General features: G+C 30.7%; 1 long non-coding RNA gene across 1 annotated transcript; it reads right to left on the bottom strand.

Moving 5' to 3' along the window:
* Positions 1-10,049: 10,049 nt before the first annotated feature.
* Positions 10,050-11,898, bottom strand: LOC138338187 (uncharacterized). The gene is made up of 2 exons (XR_011211611.1): positions 11,329-11,898; positions 10,050-10,182 (listed from the first exon to the last, which is right to left on the bottom strand). It is a non-coding gene; the product is annotated as an uncharacterized lncRNA (long non-coding RNA).

Genomic DNA, 11,898 nt, shown 5'->3' with positions numbered 1-11,898 from the left:
CTCCCAAACCCTAAGCGTATTCCAATTGTTTTAAAACTGACTTAAGACTTAGTTTTACCCCTAATAAACCCTTAGGATGATACAGGAAATAGTAGGATGAAAACACTACTTAACCTTACCCAAATCCGGATCGAACTTTCCTCAACCCAATAACCCAACTTCCGATAGGCATTTCTCCCTCATACAATATCGAAAATGCGCAAGCTCAGCGGCGTTGGAAAGATATCTTCAATGGATTTCCAAAAATATAAATAACTAATTCTAACTCATTCTGAGCTAGAAGTTATGACCATTTGAAAATGAACAAAAACTCAGTTTTTACACTAAAGAAATTTTCTAGATTTTTTCCTATTCTTTCCAAAAATGATAAATTTTAGTTTCTTAGCTTATTTTTGTCTATTACAAGTTACGAGATATTACTATATCTCCCCCTGGGAACGTTCATTCTCGAATGAGATTTCTTTCACTATGCTAAGTATAGTAACATTGTCACGCCTCTTTTTTTCCTAAAAATTTTTATCTAGTAATGTTTTGAAAGAAAATAGTTTACCCAATTAAAGTGATATTTTGAAAAGGGATAATTTTATTATTAAGAGTAGCCACTTGGAATTGAGTTTTGGTGTTCCAAGTCACCTTATTTTAAATACCTAATCAAACAGAATTTTGATTCCATTTTTATTAGTCTGCGAACTAGAAATTCAGGTAAGGAATAGTGTAGACTGAGGGGAAGGTTTTAGGCACCTCTTAATTTTCCTTGTTCTAGAACGGTCGATTTATCGACTTAATTTTTGGGTATTATATTATTTGCTTAATAATTAAAAATGCCATTTACCCTCAAATTTTTTTAAAGTGATTTGAAACTGTCTTATTTTTCTTGTGTGTCCCCTAATTTAAAACTTGAAATTCGAATTTTCTTTTTCTATTTTTTCTACACGGATTTGTATTTTTTAACGATGGACAGAATATATAAGCATATTTAATTATTTGGAATTATGATTTATGTAGGAATGATATTTTTAGTGTTTGAGTAATTATTATTTTTTTCTTTTGTTTTATGCTTTTTTTATATATATTTTTTTAAATTTTCCTAATTATTCATTATTTATTTTCATAAATTTTTAAATAATATATTCATATATCATCTTAATTATATACCGTAATAATTTAAATGTAAGCGATAGTCATCTTATGGTTATTCTAAAGATAAAATATTATTATTGTTATTATTTCAAAATAATATAGTCTACAAAGATTTTTTTTGAATCACTAATCAATTAAAGTTAGTTTATACCCTAATCTAACAAATCTACAATAAACTATTATCTCCTAATCACATCGATTAATAATCAATATCTAAACCATTTAAATAATGAGCATGATGTTAGTACATGAACTTAACATCTTATTCTCACTAAAGAAACATACTTATGTCTTCTTAAGTTACGGAAAAAATAATATGAACCTAAAAACAAAAACATGAAAAATGTTTTAAAAAAACTGAGAAATTCATGCGATAAATTTTTTATGATTCTATAACAAGGATCAAACATATAGTTTACATCAAAAGAAATTTCAATAATATAAACACGCTAAGGTAAAAACGCACCTTCAAATAGTTTTTCACTAAGCAATAATTAGTAACGTACGAATCTACTGATTTACAAAGTTTAGCAAGGCTAAACTTTAAGATCCACGAATCCAAATCACGAACAAAACCTCGAACTTTAAACTTCATTCTCAAAAAAAAAAAAACTTTTCTTCTCTTTACTTTTGCACTTGTTTTTTTCTCTGCATATATGTGTATCTCAGTCTATATTTCTGTGGTCTTCCTTTTTTTTTACTGAACGTGTGTTTTTATAATAACATTGTGTTGTGAGCATGATTCTAATTAAAAGAAACGTGATGGAGGGATTGAATTTGAAATTTAGTTGAGAAAGTTAGGGTAGAGATAAGGGAATAAAGTAAAGTAAAAAACTAAACGAGAATAATAACATTAGTATGATAAAGGTATTAAATAGAAATAAAAATAATAATAAAAAAACAAATATAAAGAAGAAAATAGAAAAACATGTGATGTTAACTTCTTTCTTTTTTTAGAAAAATATCATGCAAGGAGAAAAACAGTAATCAAAATAATAGTAAATATAAAATAAACCAAGATTAAATGAAAATATTTAGGAAATAAGTTAAGGAAGTTAGATAATTCTGAAACATGGTTATTAATTTGAAAATTTTAGGACTCCTTGTTTTTCTACTTTTTCAAAATATGTACTATTATTATTTTTTAAACTAGATAAAAGTTAAAGAATTAAAACAAATACATTAAATTCACAACATCTTTTTATTATTTTTTATTATCAAACTTTAAATATAAATGAGCTTATAATTTGTAATAATTTATAATTTATTTTAATCCTTTTGAAATAGTAATATTTAAGTATTTAAATTGGTGTAAAATCTTTATGTTTTGGTAGAAAATTAGGTGTTCACAATATGTCCCTCTTTGCTTGGAAACATGAAGAATTTTCATGGAAAGACGTGAACAAGGTGACTAATTTTTGACGTAAACATTTATAAAATGTTGAAAATGAATAAAAGAGAAGAGATTTGACTGCGTTCTATCCTTTCATAACTACCTATCCTGAGTTGATGATAAGGAGTCAAGTGCTGTTCAAATGAGTTAGGTAGTTGAGCGAGATTTCGTCGAGGTTCCGGTTCGTAGCTTCAATTATTACATTAAAAAGGCAAAATATAGAAGGATAGAAAAAGATATAAAATAATATTTATTCTAATAGTGTTATGTCTTCATTTTGAATATTCGATTATCGCTTCACCCACTTTGGTAGGTTCATCAATTCCGAACTTTGATCTGGATATCTGAACTTAATAGTTAAAACATTATGACTTGACCTCAGCCTTTGGCATAATTCCGCGGGATATTCTTGAATACTTGTTTTCTTGAAAGCTGATTCTTTATCTTGAACTTCAAATTTGTATACTACGTACAAACCTGCACACCATAAAACAAAACAAAAAAATGACACAAAATTTTCTGCCCAATTTGAACTAGAAAAATTTTTTGTGTGTTATTGATGAAGCTAAAAGTCTATACTAAGCATAAAAATTATGTTTTTGTAGTCAATACAAAAAGTAAAAATAAAATAAAAGGAATATTTATTGCCAAATGCAACCAAGGGTTCTTATGCCCTGTGAAGGCATAAAAAATAAGATAAGGATTATTGTGCCCTATATGCAACCAGGAGTCATTGTACCCTGTGAGACAGAAAATAAAGTAGGTTTTATTGTGCGCTATATGCAACTAGGGGTTATTGTGCCTTATGAAGACATGAAAATAAAATAGGAGTTATTGTGCCACATGAAGACATGAAAATAAAATAGGAGTTATTGTACTCTATATGCAACAAGGTTATTGTGCCCTATGAAGATATGAAAAATAAAATAAGAGTTGTTGTGTCATATATGCAATCAGGGGTTATTGTGCCCTGTGAAGGCACGAAAAATAAGATCGGGGTTATTGTGCCCTATATGCAATTAGGGGTTATTGTGCCCTGTAAAGACAAGAAAATAAAATAGGGTTTATTGTGCCCTATATGCAACCAGGGCTTACTGTGCCACGTTAAGATATGAAAAATAATGAGGGTTATTGTTCCCTATATGAAACCAGGGGTTATTGTGCCCTGTGAAGACATGAAAAACAAAATAGGGGTTATTTTGCCCTATATGCAACCAGGGGTTATTGTGGCTTGTGCATACATGAAAAATAATATTGTGCTCTATATGCAACCAGGGGTTATTATGTTATCTAAAGAAATGAAAAAATAAAATAGGGCTTATTGTGTCCCATATGCAATCAGAGATTATTGTTCCCTATTAAGAAATGAAAAAAAAAACTAGAGACTATTGTGCCGTATATGCAACCAAGGTTTTATATATATATATATATACACACACACACACACACACACACATCCACACATATTATTTAATATATTCTTTTCACTTATATTATTATCATTACTATTTAACATTATTTTATTTTATTTGTATTCGTCATTGAACAAACTAAAAATAAAATAAAATGCCTCAAATTTTATTGAGAAAAAATAATCTTTTTTTATTGTTATTATTATTATTTTATTATGTCTATTGTATGAGAAACAAGAATTCAAGAAATTACCATCGTGGAGTTTGTCTCTCGTGAATACTATCATGATTTGATTTTATAGCTTTTTCAGTCTAGAACTTTATTTCTATCATGAAATACATCATTTTATCAATGGTGTCATTCGTGGTTTTTCACCAATAAAACATTCTTATTTTCTTATTATCATCTTATAGTTCCCGTGAGAGTTTTCACTTATAAGAGCCTCTCATTTTTTTAACACACCATAGGTAATAATGTTATATTTCGGCCATTAGAGATTTAAAATAACATAATTATTATTTTATTGAGTGATTAGATCGAATCTCAATGAAGGGCTGCCTACATATCCTCTAGGAATCAGGTCGAACGTAGTTCAATAATTCAAAAATTAATATTTTTTCTTTTTTTTTAAATCTTTTGGAAAAGAATTGGTTCATGTTTGATAATGTCTTGACTTTAGTTGGAACCCACAATTGGTGTTATGCTATGATCCACATTTTTATCTACTTTCAGAGAAAAATGAGGTTAACTTTGATTAATTTTTATAGCTTCAAATGGTATATCAAACATACTTAAGTATGTACAAGATCAATTCATCTTGCCTAAATTATCTTGATGTTTCTAATGCACTCACAACAAATGAGAGTCCTAATTCACACAATATAGTAATCTAGATCGTAGGACTTTTTTGAAAGCACTTACACTCAGAAAGATGTTCAAATGCATGAGATTGAGATACCATATGCTTGGTCTTCATGTAAGTATCCACTAATCTGAGAACACAAAAAATGAGATCAAATAGGGCATTCCATGGGCTTGTAATGTAGGTTTACGGAAATGGAAGATATTCATTCGTGATAAAGTGACTATTTTCTCCTTAAAATTTACAAAATGCTTTCAATATCTTTTCATTTTTACATTTGATCTTTGTTTTCTTGAAAGCTTCTTCTCCTTTATTTTCTCTTCCTTTTTCCTTCTCATTGTCTCTTCTTTCCGTTGGATTTTTCTTTCTTTCTAGATTTTTTTGTCCTTTTTTTGCACTCACATATTTGATCTTTTCACTTTGTTTATCCAACTTAGATCTTTGGTATTATGTAGATAATTCGTAGTGCGCTCAAGGAGGTAGAATTAAGGATTAGTGCATTTATGCACTCAAAATTGTATATGCTAAGATGTGCTTATTCGAATAAAAAAAGCTTTTAGGCTCAGAATAGGATTTCTATGGATAACATGTTATTTGGTAGGCTTGAAAGAAACAATCGAATGAAAGAAAACCTATAATCTTTTCTCAAGTTAAAGGTTGCTCCATAATTTATCTTAACCAACATTGGGGTCAAGTTCTACATCAACCAAATTATGTCATAGAATTTTAAATCTAAAGCTCACCACACAATGCATTGAAACAACGAGGTCGAATTTATCCATAACTTTAAACAAGATAATTTCTAAAGTATTACATAAATATATTGAGAGATACCAATAGAAGTCTATAGGTTACACAAAGTTGATCTGTCTTGCCCAATAGTTTAACACTTCACTCTTTTTTCTAATGCATAATCCTAAACATGTTTGTACCAACTAAGTAAAAAATACTAAATAAAAAATGTATTTTTTCCATTATTTATGTGATTGGTAGTTTTTAAATTCTTCTTTCTGTTGTACCAGACCTCACAATAAGGTTGCCTACATATCTTGTCAAAGCAAGAATAAGGTCAAAGTAGTTCAGAAAAATGAGTAAAAATATTTTTGTTTTGTTTTTTTAGGGAAAAATTTCTTTTTGATGGATAAAGAGATTATTTCATTTTTTAAAAATATTTAAATAATTGTTAAGATTTATTTTTTTGAAATTTTTTTATTTTTAAATAAGGATCACCGAACTCAAGGATATTTGCCTACGTATTTTGTCGTGATGAGAATCAGGTGTGCGTAGTTCATTCAAATTAGACAATTAAACAATTTTTTAAAAGCATAGAAATTTATTGACAAACGTAACTTTATTCTTTGCTTAATTCGTATAAAAACTTTTGATGTTTCTTTTTGTGAACTATACATTATAATAGAATATTTTTTGTTGTTATTTTTGTTTAGACGGGAGAAACTTGTCTTTCATTTCATTAGTCACCATTGATCTGGTTTATATACAAAGAGCTTCCTAAAGAAATACATTTTCAGATATCACATAGAATAATTTATGTGGTCAAATAAAATTAGTGTATATATTATATATAGATTCAATCTTATGTCCAGTCTCATTAAGTCAAATACAAATTATTCAGATAGTTCAAACCTACTAGGCATAATCATTGATTTCATTTCTAACAAGGTTAAACTTGTAACACTCTGAAAGTCCAAGACTTAATCTAGAGCCTCACATGAGTTTCTAGTTGTTAACACTTTTTTAAGGTCATAAATATGTATATAAGTCATTTAGGAAGTTATGGATTCAAGATGTCAAGAAAAATCCATTACGTCTATAGTCTAGTCAAAGAAGTGCTAGTTTCCCTTAGCCTAGTTTACAAGGTTTTAAGAGTCGGAATTAGGTGAAATTTTATGGGACAGTTTCAAACATATATTATAACATGTTTATGGTATAAAAGTCCATGTAATAATTAAGGGCCACCCTAAGGGTCCTTGAGGAGGACATTTTCATTTTGGTCAAGAAACTTCCTTGAGGCAGTGTCTACCTACGAGTGCCGTAACCAGGGCGTAGGCCAATCAATGGAGAGTCGATTTCCTTCGTCGATGGAAACTTACAAAATTTAGGGAAATGGTAAAAAAAATCAATGTCTGACCAAAACAAAGATTGTGCAGGACAGTTGGGGGTTGAAGTCGCCGACTCACCTACGACCCGTAGGTCGGGGTCTCGTAGGTCAGGCCTACACTTTCTGTTAATTTTTTAATTGGTTCTTATAATTAAGTTAATTTGTTAGGGGTATACTTAGGGGGTTAAGGATTCGTTAATTATATTATTTAAGCAACTATATAAACTATCCTAAGCCTAAACTATTAACACCCCCAATTCCCGAAACACAAATTGTCATTCGTTCTTTCTACTTTCTCTCCCCCAAAGAATACTCCAATGAAAGGCAAGGTCTAGGGGTTATATGGAATCAAAGAGGACACTTTTTTCCATCAATCTTCAAATATTGAAAAGGTATGTGATCTTTTCACCTGTGAGATTCCTTTTCCCAAAGGGTTCTTCCAGAATGGGTTTTCAAAAGGACGATTTCACAAGGGTTTCTTCCTAATATGAATTTTATCTTCTAAATTGTATTGTTTATGGTTTATTTTGGTTATTATTATTAGATTATGTTGTATTATGGTTCAATTTTATTAATTCTTGATGAATTAACCTAGTGCGTGGAATAGATCAAGAATTGACCCAAATTAGCTAACTCTATGTGATGAACTCATGTTGAGTTGATTAGTATTGATGCAATTGAGTTATTTATTGTGTTAATTACTATTTAATGATGTTATTACACCTATTTATTGATTAAATTGTATTGGTTGAGGGTAAGACCAATGATGATGGCCTGTTGAAGGAAATTGGTAAGACTTTATGATCTTAAACTCTTACTTCAATTATGATGGCTTGTACTTGGTGGTGAAGTCCAATTAAAGTACATATTGTGATTATATTAAGTAGGTGTTGGTATGATGATGCAATTGAAATGTCTTGATTATGTGAAGGTGTAAAATTATGTTAAGATGTAATGATATAAGGTTGGTTATGAATTGTCTATGTGCCTTGCTATGACATGATGATAATGTGTTTATCTTACATATGATGGTTGTATTGAAAGGATATTATCATGCAATTCTGATGGGCTAATGATTATTATTATACAAGGGGTTAGCCTCCAATGACCTATACTAAGTTATAATTATTAATAAAAGCTTGAAGACATATCAAAAAAGGTCATTAGCTTAGCACCGAGTGAACTAAATGTGAGATGTGGTCCCTTCCCAATGTGGTAAGGTAGGTTCACAATGGTTCTCATGAGATGGTGACATTAATGAAATTGTGCATCAAAAGGGTACAATGTACATCTCCTAGTTCTTAAACTATGCCCCCGTAGGAATACTAGCTAGTGGATGCACCTAGAATGTTATGTTCATGATTTGACACTACCTTGACAAGTAGTCCACCTTCTTTCGATGTAGGGTTTTATGACAACGGATTGTACATTTAACTTATGTGGTCTATGTAGGTTAAGACAAGTGTTCCCCAAAGTGAAATGAAATAATATGAACACTAACTAGGGTGACCTAAGGGGTTTGACTTATTCTAGGTAGGGGTATGGGAATCTACCTATACATTGCACTAGTTGGCCTTGAGTATAGTCTTGAAAGGTTGTTCTTATGTTTTATAAAGTAAATTATATGCATATGCTGCCTTTACATTTTACTATGTTAGTAGCATTTATGAACATGCTATTGTTCTATGTTGCTAGATATGATGATGAATACTCTTAATTCTATGTTATATCATGTTAGACATTTCTTATGGTCTTTTTTTGGGTTTACTTGGTTGAGTAAGGTTATGGGGATTTACTTGGTCATTGCACTTGTGGATTTGATGATGGGTGATGAGTAAAGGTCTTGTATGTGTGGCAATGTTATAAACTCTTATATACATGCTTTCTTGTTATAACATGATGTTGGAGATGGGTTGGTTATATAGTCAATTATGCTATTACGCATGTTTACTTGCTTATACATGATGATGTTGGTCTTGTGTTGTATATGGTTTGTCTTAAGGAATATGTGATTATTGTCGTATGTGTGTTCTTGATTGTAAATAAGGATTTTCAAAGTACTTAGACTGGTTTTGAACGAATGTCCCCTTTTGCATTATTTCAAATGTTTTATGTGCATATTCCCATATTTAGTACAAGTGTGTACTAAACCATATTCTATATTTCTACAATTATATGGGTTCCCGCCGTGAAGTTTCTAGAAGGGCCATTTGAAGATACTTTAGTTCTCATTCTCCAAGATTTGGTTGGTCCTTACCTTTCGAGAATGATATCACTATCTAGCAATTGACGTTGTTTTATTTTATAGCGATTTAGTTCTTTCCGTTTCATTTGAAGACAATTGTTGTATATGCCTATATGTGGCTATTATTGAAGTAAAGGGCTATGCCGGAATGTTGTATCCGACTTAGATGGTTTATAAGCGAGGCATATCCTAGACTTCCTATGGCATTATATTCTTATATTATGCACGTGAAATAAAAGTAGAAGCCTATGTAATGCTTTGTATGTGAGGAGTCTATATAAACTCCACTTATATATATATATATATATATATATATATATATATATATATATATATATATATATATATATATATATATATATTTATATCTGTGTGTGTGTGTGTGTATGTGTGTGTGTGTGTATTATGTGTAAGCGAGAGGTCTATGTAAACATCAATGTAGAAGTAAATAAAAAGTTTTATATTTTTTTGCAATTTAACCTATGAAATGTAATGACGAATGGTAAGATGCTAGTCATCGTCCTCTTCGATGAAGACACACCTGTTACTACTTACATCCCTATTCTGTCAAAATAGGGAGAAACGTCGCGGTGACTCACAATAATTATAACTTTAAGTTACAAGAATTTTAAAACGAGTAAAAGGATAAGAGTTCAAAGGGATTAAATGGAGTCGCCACCTAATTTTTAGGTAAACTAGGAAACCAATTATTAATCTACGAAACCAATTCGATTCTAGGTAAGGGGTTCAAGTTATTTCGAAAGGAAGGGGTTAGGCGCCCTTCGAAATCCACAATTGAGGTTCCCGACTGAATTCACTTTTTTTTCAAATTGAGGAGGAAAATAAAATAATGTACGAATATAATAAACACACAATATACACAATGAAATAAAATAAAATAATAATTATCGGCCTAAGGTTTGACTAACATCAATATTAGCAAAATAATGAAATAAATGTATGATTCGAACATCATTCGAATAATTTCAAGGAGAAGCACCTCCGGATACCTGTAAAGACACTTAATAAAAGAGTTAGTACCAAATAAATATAAATAAAAATGAATAACTCAAATAATGAGTAAAAAATAAAAATCCGTCTTATTAACATGGGAGGCCTTGGAAATCGAAGGTAATTTCTTCATCGGCCAATTCCAACAAATAAAATTATATATAAACTTAAATTAGATTTTCGTCTTTTAAAATGGAAAGACCTCCAAAACTGGCGGAGAGTTTTCATTGGCCATTTTAACAATTTTAACAAACAATTTATATGAACTTAAACTAAAAATTTCCGTCTTTTAAAATGAAAAAGTCCTCTAAACCCGACGGATAGATTTTTCATTGACCAATTTAAGAAATAAATATATATGAACTTAAATTAGATTTCCGTCTTCTAATATTGAGTAGGCCTCCAAAACTGACGGAGAGTTTTTCATTGGCCATTTTAACAATACTTTTCAAGCACAAAACCACATGGAACAAACACAAACCCACATGGAACAAACAAGAGATAATATATATGTTAAATATATGTAACATGTTGAAAAAACCAGTAGCCATTCGATAGTAATAAAACATATACATAGTAACTAAATAATAATAACAAATGTTAGCATAGATTGTTGGAAACATTTATTGTTCTCTTTTTTTTAAAAAAAAATTAAAAATAATCTTGATATTAGTTCAAATAAATAAAAAATATAGCTAAAAATATGACAAACACGATAACACTAATTAAATGAACCAAAATGCATATATAATATAATGAAATAAATAAATGAATTTCAAGTTAACAATGCAAATCCAATTATTAATACCAAATAAAATTCACATAAAATAAAAACTACTTCAATAAATAAATAAATAAAAATGTCAACAAGACACCAAAATGAAATAATGTAAATGAAGAACTAATAATTATTACTCCACACTATAAGATAAATAAATTATATAATATCAATCAGTAAATAAGCTAAAAGGAGCATAAAAAAATCAAGTTAACCTTATAAATAGAACTAAAAAAAAAGTAAAATAGATAAAAAAGAACCATCCAAAAATGTTGAAATAAAAACGAAACTAACAGTACATAAAATCATTTGGCAACCAAAATATTGACTCAAATATGTATAAAGGCAATGAATGAAAGAGGCTCACCGGAGTTCCGCAATTGTTGCTCGGCTCACTGCCTCGCCGGAGTTCGCTGCTAATAGATTTTTCCAGAATGCCATTGGTATCATTCATCCTCGATGAAGAGAGAAGGGGAGGGAGAGGCGACACTGCTTGGTCACTGACCGAAGCTGCTGCCGCTATATTGTTGAATTGTTGTCGCCAGTTGGAGCTGCTGCCAGTTATGGAGGCTCGTTGTCCGGCTGCTATTGCTCTCCTCGCAGCTGCTGTCCACCAGAAAAGGGAGTAGAGGTGGCGTTCTCGTGCTGCTTCTCCTCTGCCAGAGAAGAAGAGGGGGCGGTTGGAGAGAGGATAGAGGAGAGGATGAGGGGAGAGAATGGAGAAAGGGAGGGGGAAGGGAGAAGAGAAGAGGCAGCTTGAGAGGGAAAAAGGGGTGAGAGAAGGGAGAAAGGGAGGGGGAAGGGAGAAGAGAAGAGGCGGCTGGAGAGGAGAAAAGGGAGAGGGAAAGGAGAAGAGAAAAGGGAGGAAGAGAGGAGGGCCTCCGATTTTGAGAGGGAGAGGAAGAGTGGATAGAGTTTAGGGTTCTCCCTCCCTTTT

Source organism: Solanum lycopersicum, chromosome 9 (genome assembly GCF_036512215.1).
Source record: "Solanum lycopersicum chromosome 9, SLM_r2.1".
Classification (NCBI taxonomy): Eukaryota; Viridiplantae; Streptophyta; class Magnoliopsida; order Solanales; family Solanaceae; genus Solanum; species Solanum lycopersicum.
Note: the sequence above shows the minus strand (reverse complement) of the source record. Positions and strands in the feature narration are given on the sequence as shown.